At 42.8% G+C, this 13,070-nt stretch overlaps 1 protein-coding gene across 2 annotated transcripts in view; it reads right to left on the bottom strand.

The window, feature by feature from the left end:
• Nucleotides 1-8,662, bottom strand: part of RNF180 (ring finger protein 180) — a 184,672-nt gene extending 176,010 nt beyond the window's left edge. For both annotated transcript variants that reach the window (XM_038530706.1, XM_038530707.1), the window contains exon 1: nt 8,601-8,662. The gene's annotated coding sequence lies outside the window, so the exon portion shown is untranslated. The remainder of the gene's footprint in view (nt 1-8,600) is intronic.
• Nucleotides 8,663-13,070: the final 4,408 nt, after the last annotated feature.

Below are 13,070 nucleotides of genomic sequence, written 5' to 3'. Positions count from 1 at the left end.
AACCTTCCTTTGTTCCACAGTTTCAGAGGTTTCATTTTAGGTTGCTTTATTTCTTTTTCTTCTTATATAGTGCGATCACAAGAAGACCTGACTAGACTTGCTGTGAAACAAAGTAAAAAAATGACCATGGTCACTCCTCTGCCCACCTACTCAGATCTACGGTGCCAGAGCTTGCTAATACACACAGCATTCATTCTGGTTTCCCCATCTCTAGCAGGTGTTCACAAACTGGATCCCTGTTCTCTATTCTGCTCCTCGGAGGGGGCATCAAGTACTACCCTTTATCCATTTCCCTGGGAGAGAAAGTGACAGGACCCATGAAAACAGGTACAAATGCACCTGCTGCCATATAGTATCAGCAGGGTTGTGTTTCAGATCTCCCAATGCTGTGCACCCATCACAAACTGCCTACATTTTGCTGATGCACTTGCTGAAATGTGCGTGGAGCACAGAAAGTGAACGAACACCCAGGAGTTTCAGAGCAGTATCTGAGAAGTTGAGACGGATGTCTTCCCAGTTTGCTAGTTGGTAGAGGACCTACCTACCTGAGGGAATTGACTGAAACACAGTGTATTCCTCAGGCAGTCAGTATCAACAGGCAAGGTCAGGATCAACTGCACAGAGTGAAGGTGCTAATGTAGAGAAATTCTTCTTAGCAGAGGACAGCCTGCTTTTTAAGGTCACTTCCTCCTGGCTTTTGTGTTTTATGGGGTTTTTGTTTATGTTGTGTTTTCATTTTTATTCTATGTCTTCATAGGAACTCGATGAAAAATGAGAAAACTACATTGGAGGCAGCTATTCAGATGCCACTTTTGAACTGGGAAACTTTTGTACAACTTGTTAAAAGACTAATAATTTTATGGATGTTCCAGTGTTAAACTACATGGCATGTTTACTTCTTCACTTATAACCTTCCTTATCTGGAAATAATTTATATCAGTAAGGTAAAAAGCTGCAAAACCTAGGAGAACACTATTTCTAGAAGAGGAAATCCAAATGTCTAGCAACCATATGAAAAGTGTTCCATTTCACCAGAAATTGAGAAAATTAAAATTAAAATAAATACCATTTCATGACCATTACACGGGGGAAAGTTTAAACATCTGACAATACCACACGTAAAAACAATACAGAGAAACATCAGGAATCTCTTAAACTGCTATGTGTTAGTACAACTAGGCACAACTATTTTGGAAAGCAATTTGGCAAAATCTGGTAAGAGAGAATGTGCATCTACTGATTTATAGTTTTACATATAGGTTTTTATGTACATAAAAAAAATATATATATATATATGGGAACACTCATTTCAGCAACACTTTGCAACAGTAGCAAAACACTAGAAACAACCAAGTGGTCATCAATAAATTTGACAAATAAGTGTTTGTTCTTTGATACCATTTAACACTGCATAGCAATAAAAGCAAAAGAAAGGTACATTTATCTAGAAAAAAATTCCAAATTATGTTAAACAAGGAAAAAAGCTGTGGAAATATGCCCATTTTAGAATGACACACACATAGCATAGTAAAAGTTACAAAAGAATTGTTAAGGTATGTGCAACAATGTTATATTTGTTTACAGATACATGCTTAGGTAAGCCTAAATTTAAAAATAAGGATGGAAATAAAAGACACCAAGTCTAGGATAATGGTAGCCCATAAAAAGGAATCTGAAGGGGCTTAAATCTTATCTTTAAAAAAAAATCAGACAAAATAGTGAAATATTAATTTTTCTAAGTAATGAGAATATGAGTGTTCATTGCATTGTTCTCTATATTGGTTATTTGAACTGTTCTATGATTTTTCTAAACTTCAAATTTTTTATTAATAACATGGAAACCACATATCTTGCATTCTGTATCATAAGCATTTCTCAAGGTGAAATATCTAAAATATTTATTTTGCTTTCAAAAGTACATAAATCAACCTTAGAATTGCATTTGAGCCTTAATTATAGTGCTAATAATGCAAAACCACAGCCTTTGGGTCAAAGTGATTACCTTTGCTAGGGCTTCTTATATATTGTGTATCTGAAATATATGAATACTTTTTAAAAGAACCAATGCTCAAAAAAATACACAAATAAAAGAACAGATGCTCAAGCCTTATCCTAAACCTGCTTTAATCAGAATCATTGTCTTGAGAACCAGATCCACTAAGACTGAAAAGTCACTGACCTATCGAAATGCCACCAAGAGAACAGTGAGCAACTTTGGTTGATTCAGATAAATCACGTCACTGAAATGGTAAAGGGACAGTTTTGCCAATGACCATGCAGATAATTTTACATCCCTACCTATACGCTGTAAGGGTAAAACACAAAATATGATCAGATAAACAAATAATTGAGAAGGCATTCATAATAATACCATACCAGCTAACATCACAGGGAAAAAAAGAGGAGAGTGGTTCAAATGAAATGCATCATTCATAAAGTGTTCTTGCATCTTAGTAACTAAATCAGACTAGGAAAAAAAAAAAAAAACCCACAAAACCACAGGACATCAGAGGACTGCAAGAGAGTATTTATTTCCCCACTCCTTCCCTGTCTGATCACAGAGAGGCCAGAGCTGTAGCTGGACAGCCTTTTCCACATAGCTCCCTTCTTTGTGTTTTAGGAATGGTTCCCTTCTCTTAGCCCTTCAGAAGAGCTCCCCAACATTGCTAGTCCTGGGATGCTTCACCATCCATCGTTGGTTGATTTTAATCCAGGCACACTTTTAAGTTAAACTCTTCTCCATTACCCCCTTCGAGACTGCAATCCATTTTCTACTAGAACACTAAGCAATTTTTAATTATGAAGCCTGAAGAAATTTTACCTGAGCATCTGATTAATAAATTTATTTTGTAGATATAATGTTATAAGCTGATACATCCTGCTAACATCAGATCTTCTAGTTGCTGTATATGATTCAGGAAAAAATATATATCTAAGATATGACTTGTGCCTTTGAGGAAAAGTCTAGGCAGAGAACAAGTTCAAGGACAAAGTAAATCAAACAATAAAAAATACAGAAAGTAACCAACAAATCTACATGGTAAACTAAAAACAAGGGCAGCCCAGGTGGCTCAGCGGTTTAGGGCCGCCTTTGGCCCAGGGCGTGATCCTGGAGACGCGGGATCAAGTCTCACTTCGGGCTCCCTGCGTGAAGCCTGCTTCTCCCTCTGCCTGTGTGTCTGCCTCTCTCTCGCTCTGTGTCTCTCATGAATAAATAAATAAAATCTTATAAAATCTTATAAAATCTTATAAAATAAAATAAAATAAAATAAAATAAAATAAAATAAAATAAAATAAAAACAAGAACCAGGTAGTCAGGGAAAACTTTGTGGAAAACAGCAGCATTACAGGTAAGTCTTAAAGGAGAGAGAGGATTTTGAGAGCATTAGTCAAGTAAGAGTAGAGAAAAATGGTAAGTATTTTCCTTTGAGTAAGGAAGACAAAATACTGAGTTGGAAAGTATATGGTTGTTTGGTGATCAAACAGTATAATGCCTGACTAGAAGAAAACTTTATTTAGGACTATACAGCTTGGCTGGTTTTAAGTCAGACAAGTGTAGTTCTATAAATATTTATTATATAATTTATATATTCTCTAAAATACAAGTATAGTTTTTTCCTTAAAACCAAAAATTCGAGGAGAATATGGTCAGAAAAGTACACTTCCATTTTAATTTCTATCTCTATTAAATAAACTTTAAGTAAACAGTCCTCAATTTACTCCTTGTATTATTGGCACACATATCTATCCTATTCATGAAAATCTGCCTACACTGGTGTCCATACTTCAATTCTGGCCCCTTGGATAAATTTTTTTTAATAGGCTTCTGAATAGGTCAAGCGATTCTCATTCAGAATAAATCTCATGCTTATCTCAGCAGTTTTATGAAGGATGTTTTGAAGCTGCTTTAAAAATGTGTGCTAATGATCTCCTGATTGTTTTCTGAAGTTTTCCAGCTATCAAACCATCAGTGAACTAATCAGATAAAGTGATTACAGAATTCTATTATTAATATAACCATCTCTAATATTTCTGCTTGCTACAGAGAAACCTATCAGGATAAGGATATGCAATGGATTTAATTTCCTTAGCTAGCTTTTCTAAGAGATTTGCCATTCATTTCCTTAGATTGCTTCAAAATCTAAGAAAGCAATAAAACACCTTGTTAATTAAGTGGTTGCTATTTACAGATTACCAAGAATACTTAGCTTTCATCAATATGATTCTTCAGGTTTTATCATATACTAGGGCGAAAATAAGGTATTTTTTAAAAAGATTTATTTGAAAGAGAAGGTGCATGTGCTGGAGTGTAGGGGAAGGAGCAGAGACAGAGAATCTCAAGCAGACTCTGTGCTGGGCGGGGTCTGGGGGGGACAAGATGGGGCCCCATCTCATGGCCCTTGAGGTCATGACCTGAGCCAAAACCAAGAGTCGTATGCTTAACTGACTGAGCCACTCAGGTGCCCCAAAACAAGATATTTTAATATGGATATTTTTATGTCTCCATTTTATTGTGGACTACTATAAACTGTTAGAGTACGATATGAATCATTAGTTTTAAAATATTTTACAAACCCGCAAATGTACACACAGAAATAAATATATCTGTGTACAAATATACACACAGATAGAGAACTTTAGCCTTGTGCCCTGCAGAGTAGTCACTCTGGGAAGGATGCAAAGTCATTCTAACGATGTTGCCATTATTTAAAACTATTTCTAAATCACCCTTTGGAAATTACTTTCATAGCCTTTCACATAATCTTTTAAACAGCCTTAATAGTGGTAAAATCTTGAAGGTAGAAAAAATGAGTTTCACAATCATGCAGAAATCATTTTGTTAAGCTGAGCAATAAAATACAAATTCAAGCTGAGTTATATAGTTTTTTTTATTAAAAGAATACCAGCAAAAGCCAGTATTTATAAAAGCGATCCTAAAAGCATGTTTTTGTTACTTGTAAATTCACTACAAATTTCAAAAGATTCAAAGTAAGTGTGACTAGCAGCAGTGATGATTTGGAATGACCACTGTATTAAAAAATAACTAACAGCATGTTCGGGGTGTGGGGGCGGGGGGCTGGCAGGACAGGGTTTCATGACTCTGTAGTCACACTTTGCAGTAACAGGGCATCTTTACTTAACAGTTAACAGTATTTAATTCAATGATTCTCCAAATATCCCTTATAAGAGAAAGGCCAGATTATCACTTTTTCAGGTGGCTGAATGAAGATAAGAGTAAGGAAGGAATTGTGTCTACTTCATGAGTCGATAATTGAGCCTAGGCATGTTGTGCCCTAACATTTGTGCTATGTATTTAGCAAAATTTAAATGAAATGTTTTAGCTTTATGCTGCTTGATAAAAAGGCATTAAACGGGGTAGATGTGTCATAAAATATTACAGACATCTATAAAATGATCATTAATTCATTGCATACTTGCCAGAAAGGCTTCTTAGTTGATGTATGACAGATGCTTATTAAAGAGGCTGGTGTCTACCTTAAAATACACTCAAAAATGTCCTACTGGAGTCTACTTTATCAAAAAAAAAAAAAAAAAAAAAGAATGCTTGTTTTTTTTTAATACCTGATTTTTAAAGATTTTATTTATTTATTCATGAGAGACCCAGAGAGATACAAAGACACAGGCAGAGAGAGAAGCAGGCTCCCTGCGGGGAGCCCAACACAGGACTCCATCCCAAGATCCGGGGATCACGGCCACAGCCAAAGGCAGATGCTCAATCACTGAGCCATCCAGGTGCCCCTAAATACCTGATTTTAGAAGAAAAAAAACCTTCACTTTGAAAAACTAAATATATAAGTAAAAGAGAGAAAGAAAAATGGGCAGTAAAATCTGTCAACAAACTTAAGAGCAAATCCTAGTGAAACTGGTGAGCTGTTGATGGTTCTGGTGAGTTAATTAAGTACAACAACCTCAATGCACATGATTACAAGTTAAATTTCACTGAAATTATTAAAATGGCGATTCTCCTAAATGTTTGATTCTTCTGTTTGAGTAAAGAAAACTTGCTGCTCAATATTCCAGAACACCTATGAGTCCACTTCTCCCAATCAACTTATTTATTAAATAAACATTGAGGGCCTCCACTGGTATCATATTTATATAGACTATTCAAGATCTGACAAGCAAATTTAGGCCTTAGGACTACTCTCCTGATCCTATTCGACAACTGAAACTTTAACAGCACTCCAGCTGGTCTTAAGGGTTAACTTGCTTCAAGTTAGCACACTCCTTGCTTGCTGATGTAAGGCCCTTGAGCTTTAACAGAACTTGCTCGTTTTGAGATCTGCAGACTGCTGGCCTCGGGGAGTAAGAGACTAGAACTTTCCCAGGCCACAGAGGCCAGCAAGTACGCTTGAAGCCATCTTGACTTTCTCATTCGTCCAGCAATCTTTCAGAAAAAAAAAATTTTTTTTTCATTTTTAAGGTCACATGAAAGACTTTACTGACTTCCCTTTGTGCATCTGTCAATGTTGCCCTCCACTGCAGAAAGAAGAGAGTACTCTTGTACAAACACCCTGGGTACCAAGGAACCACATCTTCTTGCACAGCCTCCAAGTACCAAGATAACTCTGTGGCTGGTATTACCGGGTCTGGATGTAATCAAGAAATGTCACAGGCCACTGTACTCCCTTCACTGATTAAAAACCCCTTTTAAAATCTCTGGGCCAGGCAGCAGCCTGAGAATTGGCCTTCTCCCCCAGGTGGCTGGTCTCCTGAATAAAGCTCATATTCCTTTCCAAACAAAAGTCCTCTCTCGACTGTTGGTCTCTCCAGCCACAGGCAGCTGTGCTTGGGTTTCCACAACAAGATGGTTCTGGTCTTTTCAGTATCACTTTTTAGGGGTGCTAGTCCAGGAGTCTAAAAGGATCCGACTCTTTTTAATGAGGGGTGTTAGTACCTAATGACTTACAAAGACATAAAGAGTATCTGACGGGCACTTGTAAGCCCCACATTTTGGATGAGCCTGAGTGAGAATAACTCTCAACCAGACAAGTGCTAATCACAGCCTCCACAAGGGCTGACTGCTTAGGTGTGATAAAATCATGTTTCCGCGTGGGTGCCTCAGCTGTCTGGTCTATAAAATGGGGTAATAGGAACCTAACCACACAACTCTCCTTTGAAGTTCACTAATGAACGCCGTCTGGGATGGCCTCAAACTATCAGATGCTGCCAAAGTATTGAGTACTGCCTGGAAGAGGACACGCCGATGCGGCCACGTTCATGCTAAACAGGGCTTGGTGTCCCGCCCCCCCCCCCCCCCCCCCGCCTCCCCAAAGCACCCTCCTAACCTCTAACCTCGGCCTACCCGGGTCTGACGCCCCGGATTCAAGGCGGCAACGGAAGCAGCTGAAAGGCCAATACCTACTGGACCAGACAAAAGACAGCGGCTCTGTGCAGGGCCAACGGGCCACGGAAGGGGGTGTGTGCCCCCACCAGCCCCCGGGGACGGGGCTCAGCTCCTCCTCCCCTGGAGGGCACCCGACCACCCCGGCGCCGCCTCCCGCTCCCTGCCCTCCCGGGCCCTGCTCCTCCCCAGCCTGGCCCCGAGCCTCGCGGCCCTGGCTCCCCTTCCAGGCCCGGTGTAATTCCACCCGGCGGCTCTCGGGTCGCGCCCCGGGGACTCCGGCCACGGCTGCAAGTGCCAAAGGGAGGCCGCGGCCGCCACGTCGCCTGGGACGCGGGGAGGGGGTGGCGCAGCCCCGGCCCAGCCCCGGCCCAGCTCAGTCCAGCTCCGGCTCCGGCCCAATCCCGGGCCCAGCTCTGGCCCAACCCAGCTCAGCCCAGCCCAGCCCCAGCCCTGGCCTGGCCCAGCCCTGCTCAGCTCAGCTCAGCTCAGCTCTGGCCAGCTCCGGCCCGGCCCAGCTCCAGCACAGTCCAGCACAGCTTCAACTCCAGCACAGCGTAGCGCAGCCCAGCCCTGGCCCGGCCCAGCCCTGGCCCAGCCCAGCCCCGGCCCAGCCCCGGCCCGGCCCAGCCCCGGCCCGGCCCTGGCCCAGCCCAGCTCCAGCCCAGCTCCAGCTCCAGCTTCAGCCCCAGCACAGCCCCAGCACAGCCTCAGCTCAGCCCCAGCCCAGCTCCAGCCCAGCTCCAGCTCCAGCCCAGCTCCGGCACCAGCCCCAGCCCAGTCCCAGCACAGCGTCAGCTCAGCCCCAGCTCAGCCCCGGCCCAGTCCCGGCCCAGCTCCAGCTCCAGCTCCAGCTTCAGCCCTAGCTCAGCCCCGGCCCAGCTCCAGCTCCAGCCCAGGTCCAGCTTCAGCCCCGGCTCAGCCCCGGCCCAGCCCCGGCCCAGCCCCGACCCAGCCCCAGCACCCCCAGCACAGCCCAGGGGCAGCCCCAGCCCAGCCCAGCCCCCGCCCAGCCCAGTCCCAGCACAGCACGGCCCAGCCCCGGCCCAGCCCCAGCCCAGCACATCCAGCCCCAGCCCCAGCCCAGGCCCCGGCCCCGGCCCAGCCCCGGGCCCGGGCCCCAGCCCCAGCCCGCCCGGCGCTCCTGCAGCCCCAGCCCTGCGAGCAGCAGCGCGGCCGCGGGCCCACGGGCGGGGAGGCGCGCCCGGCCGCGCAGGGAGCCTCCGGCCCTTACCTGCGTGTGCGTCCGCGGCCCGCGCCCCCTCCCGGCTCCGGGCTGCGGGCTGCGGGCTGCGGGCTGCGGGCTCGGGGCTCTCGGGACTCGCGGCGCCGCGCTGCCGGTCCGGGGAGCCGGGGAGCGACAGGAGGCAAGCCCCGCGGCAGGCGCTCGGGCCCCGCCAGGTCCCGCTCCCGCCGCGCGCGCCCCGCCCGCTCACCTCCGTGGGTTCCGCCCCGGCCGCGCGTGGGCGACGCCCCGCCCCGGGCCGCCCCGAGCAGCGCCCAGCGCCCAGCGCCCGCCCCGGGCCGCCCCGAGCAGCGCCCCGGGGCCACCTGCCGGGGCCGCGCCCAGGGCGCCCGGGCCTCTCCGCGCCGCCGGCCTGAGCCGCTGAGCCCACTCCCGGCCACACCTGGCAGGTGAGCTGACGGCCCGAGGCGAGTCAAAAGTGCTTAATCGGGGAGGGGAGGGGGCCCCTTGGGGAAAATCTTGACCTGTCACCAGGGCATGAAAGCAAGGAAAAGAGATGATCCAAAGACTATACATACGCTCAGAAACTTGAAAAGTTAAGTTGTACTAGTTGGCTGGAGGAAGGGGAAGGAAGCTCTAAGCGGAGAACCTCTGAAGACTGTATGGCCGTTCTGCGAGTTGGAAATCTCCATTTGCTTCCAAATAAGCTGAAGTGGCTTATTTGGATTCTTGTCCAAGACCGGGGTTGCATGTGATGATTTCCCGCCGGAGAAGCCAAGGCAGTCGATAACAAAACCAGAGACGTCAAAGAAAGAACAGAAGAAGAAGAAGAAGAAAAAGAAAAAAAAAAAAAAAAAAAAAAAGAAGACTACGAGACCAATATACCTTCTGAATATTAATACAAAAATCCACCATAAAAAGCTGGCAATCTAAATCCAACGTAGAAGAAACATTTTACAACATGACCAAGAGGGATTTATCTGAGGAATGCAAGTTGGTTTAGTCAAGAACTACTCTTAGAATAAAAGGTAAAGGCCACAGGATCATCTCAGTAAATCAAGAAGAAGCACTCGATAAAATTTAACACGTTTTCATGATAAAACATTCAATCAAGGGAACATCCTCAACCGGATAAAAGACATCCATAAAAAGCCCAAGACTAAGATCATACTTAAGGGTGAAAAAATGAATACTTTCCCCTAAAGTCAAGAATAAGACAAGAATGTCCTCTCTCTCTACTTCTTTTCAACTTTGTACTGCAGGTTTTAGCTAGGACAATTAGGCCGGAAAGGTCAAATACCTTAATAGTGAATACAACAAATAGAAGACAAAGAATCACTGAGGAAAACCAAGAGCCTAGTCCTCAGAACTGAAGGGCAATAGGACACCAGGTTTCAGCTCAATGGACAAAAATGATCTATACCAAGATGCCTTACTGTGAAATTTCAAAGCCTATGAGTCAGAGAAAAGATTTTAATAAATTCCAGGGAGGAAAAATATAGGTCATTTATGAAGATTCAGAAATTAAAATGGCATTGGACTTTTGGACAGAAACACAAAAGACCATTTCTGAGGGAAAATGATTTCCAACCTAGAAAATAACACGAAGTTAAAAACAGGTATTTCAGATATGCAAAATTTTAAATAGTTTTTTCATGCATCTTTTCTCAGAAAACAATTGGAGAATGTGCTCTGTCACAACCAAGGGATGATGTGAGGGTTTGCTAGAAGAGAGAAATGAAATGTGCACTCATGCCAACCGTGGGAGGCACAGTGGCCCTCAAAAGATGTCCACATCCTAATCCCTGGAACCTGTAAATATGTTACATTACATAGCAAAAAGGACTGTAATTAGATGTTACGAACATTAAATTAAAGGATGTAATTAGAGTTACGAACTCAAATAGGAAGATCATCCTGGATTATCCAGGTAGGCCCAATCTAATCACACAATTCTTTAGAAGCAGAAAACCTTCTCCAGCTGAAGTCAGAAAGATGAGACAAAATGGAATGTCATAGAGATTTAAGGCCAGAGATACTGTAGCGTTATTAGGAGGTTTCAATGATTTTATGTATGTAAAGTCCTTAAAGTGATATCTGACTCATAGTAAGGACTCAACAAATACCAGCTGTTATGGCTAGTATTATTGACAACCTTTAAGAAAACAGTTTTTGTATAATAGTACTTTAGTTAGGACTTGTTTTGGTCATGAAATGACAAACCCGGTTCAAGCTGACCCAAGGAAAATATTCAGTAGTTCATAGGAATAAGTCCATTATGGTTTTACGCATATTTGGATCTAAGTGCTCAAATGTTGCCATCAGCAGGATATCTCAATCTTCTGGCATTATTTTTTCTGTGTTGGCTTTATTTTTAGGGAAGATCAGCCTATGCAGTGGCAGATTTGGCCTCCAGTAGCGCCAGGCTGAAATTCAAGCTGTTTAGAAATTGCGATGCAAAAAGAATACCTCTTTCCCAAGAGTTGTGGCAACGTTTTAGAACTGAGGCACAGCTTACAGACTTGGATTGCATGCCCGTTCTCATCAATCACTATGACTAGATGGAGAGAACTAATAAGTTGGCTGAGTGTTGTTTTTCTCACCCATAACACTCATGTATGAGTGTATTGAGATGTGGGTGTTGGGTGGAATTAGCCTCCTTAGTTAGACCAAAAAGGATGAAAGTGGAAGGGGCATATCCCCCCCAAAGGAATATTGGGGACTTTTATCAGAATATGGAAGTGGATATTTAGGCAGGCAAAAATAAAGAAAATGTCTATTTTAAGTGGTGTGTAGTTAACTGAGCACAGAATAAAAGATCACTGGACATCAAAGCAAGAGTCAGGCTGAAGCTTGAATGATGGTAGAAATCTGAATGTAAGTTTTGAGACTGTCTTCAAAATGTTCATCATCTTAGGAAGAAAAACAAAACCGGTCCAATGGTATGATGTACACAAGGCTCAGGCTTGGCCAAAGCACAAAGATCGAAGGAATAGATGTTTCAGATTGGACAGGGATGTAACAAGGCCAAAAAGACATTGGCAGAGTAATCTCTACATATCTGAATGTTCCTCAGTAGAAATATTATACAACTAATGCTGAATTTATTGAGCAAAGCAATGCTCCTAGAGATTTATGGGTAACAGGAATGGAGATGAGAAAAGCTCTCAGGAAAAGGTAGTTGTGTGTTTTTACTTTTACTCTCTACCTTTGTGATGTGTAAGACTATGGACATACTACAGATTGAACTGACATCAAATGAAATCTGAAAAAGTGGAATAGGTCTGATTTTGTATTTACAAAAAATCAATACACACTAATTTGCATTTTATTACTGATGGAATGAAATGTGACTCTGTTCAAAACATTTCGTGACACTAGATCAGAGACTTAGTTATTATATCCAATTATAACTATACGTAATATAGTTATAGATACTAATTAAAATATGCAATATGTATTTATCATAAATATAGGTTGAATAAATTATTATTAAAGTTACAACAATTGTTTTTACCAGGCATGTTCATTTCCTAATCTTTAAAACACTAATAGGAAAAGCCTTCTTTCTAAGAAAAGCATGATATTGTGAAAATATCAAAGAAGACTTGAGATTTGTGATTTATTAGCTATATAATCTTGTGCAAGACACATAACTTACTTATCAAACTGACTTATCTTAAATCATGTCTTAGTCCTGTTGTGATTATCAAATGCGAACAGCATGTGATGGTGTCTTGTTAACAACAAAATCATTTAAATAGGTCATTTTTTATTAGGAACATTTTACAATTTAGGTAGCTACTACAATAATCTTTAGGTAGACTTAACATTAATCCCTAGCCTACTCATAAAGAATATACATTTTCAAACTAACTCTTCATTTAAGTAGTTCTTTCCAGATTATTGAGGTAACTTCCCAAAGTTTGCTGCCCCACACCTGAGCTGGGTTTTCTAAGTTAATAATTCAAAGCAATTTTTCAATCAATAGGTTTATCAGAATCAGTACACCTAATTCATTTATTGAAATGGACTATTACTAGTTTCAAAGAGGTTACAAGTCCCTTCCATCTTCAAATGTTATAAGATCCATTCCAAATGTTAGTTAGGCTTCAGAATGTATTCATTTTTAAAGATTCATTCATTTATTTTAAGGAAAGAGAGAGAGTGAGAGAGAGAGCCCATGTGCAGAGGGGCATAATGAGAGGGAGAGAGAGAATTCCAACCAGACTCCCTACTGATCATGGAGCCTGATGTGGGACTCCATCCCAGGACCCTGAGATCATGACCTGAATTGACGTCAAGAGTGGAAAGCTCAACCCAGTGAGCCACCCAGGTACCCCTGATTTCAGGATTTAAATGAAATTGGCAGGATGCCTGGGTAGCTCAGCAGTTTCGCGCCTGCCTTCGGCCCAGAGTGTGATCCTAAAGATACAGGATCGAGTCCCACATCAGGCTCCCTGCATGGAGCCTGCTTCTCCCTCTTCCTTTGCCTCTGCCTCTCTGTGTCTCTCATGA

Source organism: Canis lupus, chromosome 2 (assembly GCF_011100685.1).
Source record: "Canis lupus familiaris isolate Mischka breed German Shepherd chromosome 2, alternate assembly UU_Cfam_GSD_1.0, whole genome shotgun sequence".
Taxonomy (NCBI): domain Eukaryota; kingdom Metazoa; phylum Chordata; class Mammalia; order Carnivora; family Canidae; genus Canis; species Canis lupus.
This window is presented reverse-complemented; position numbering and strand designations above follow the sequence as displayed.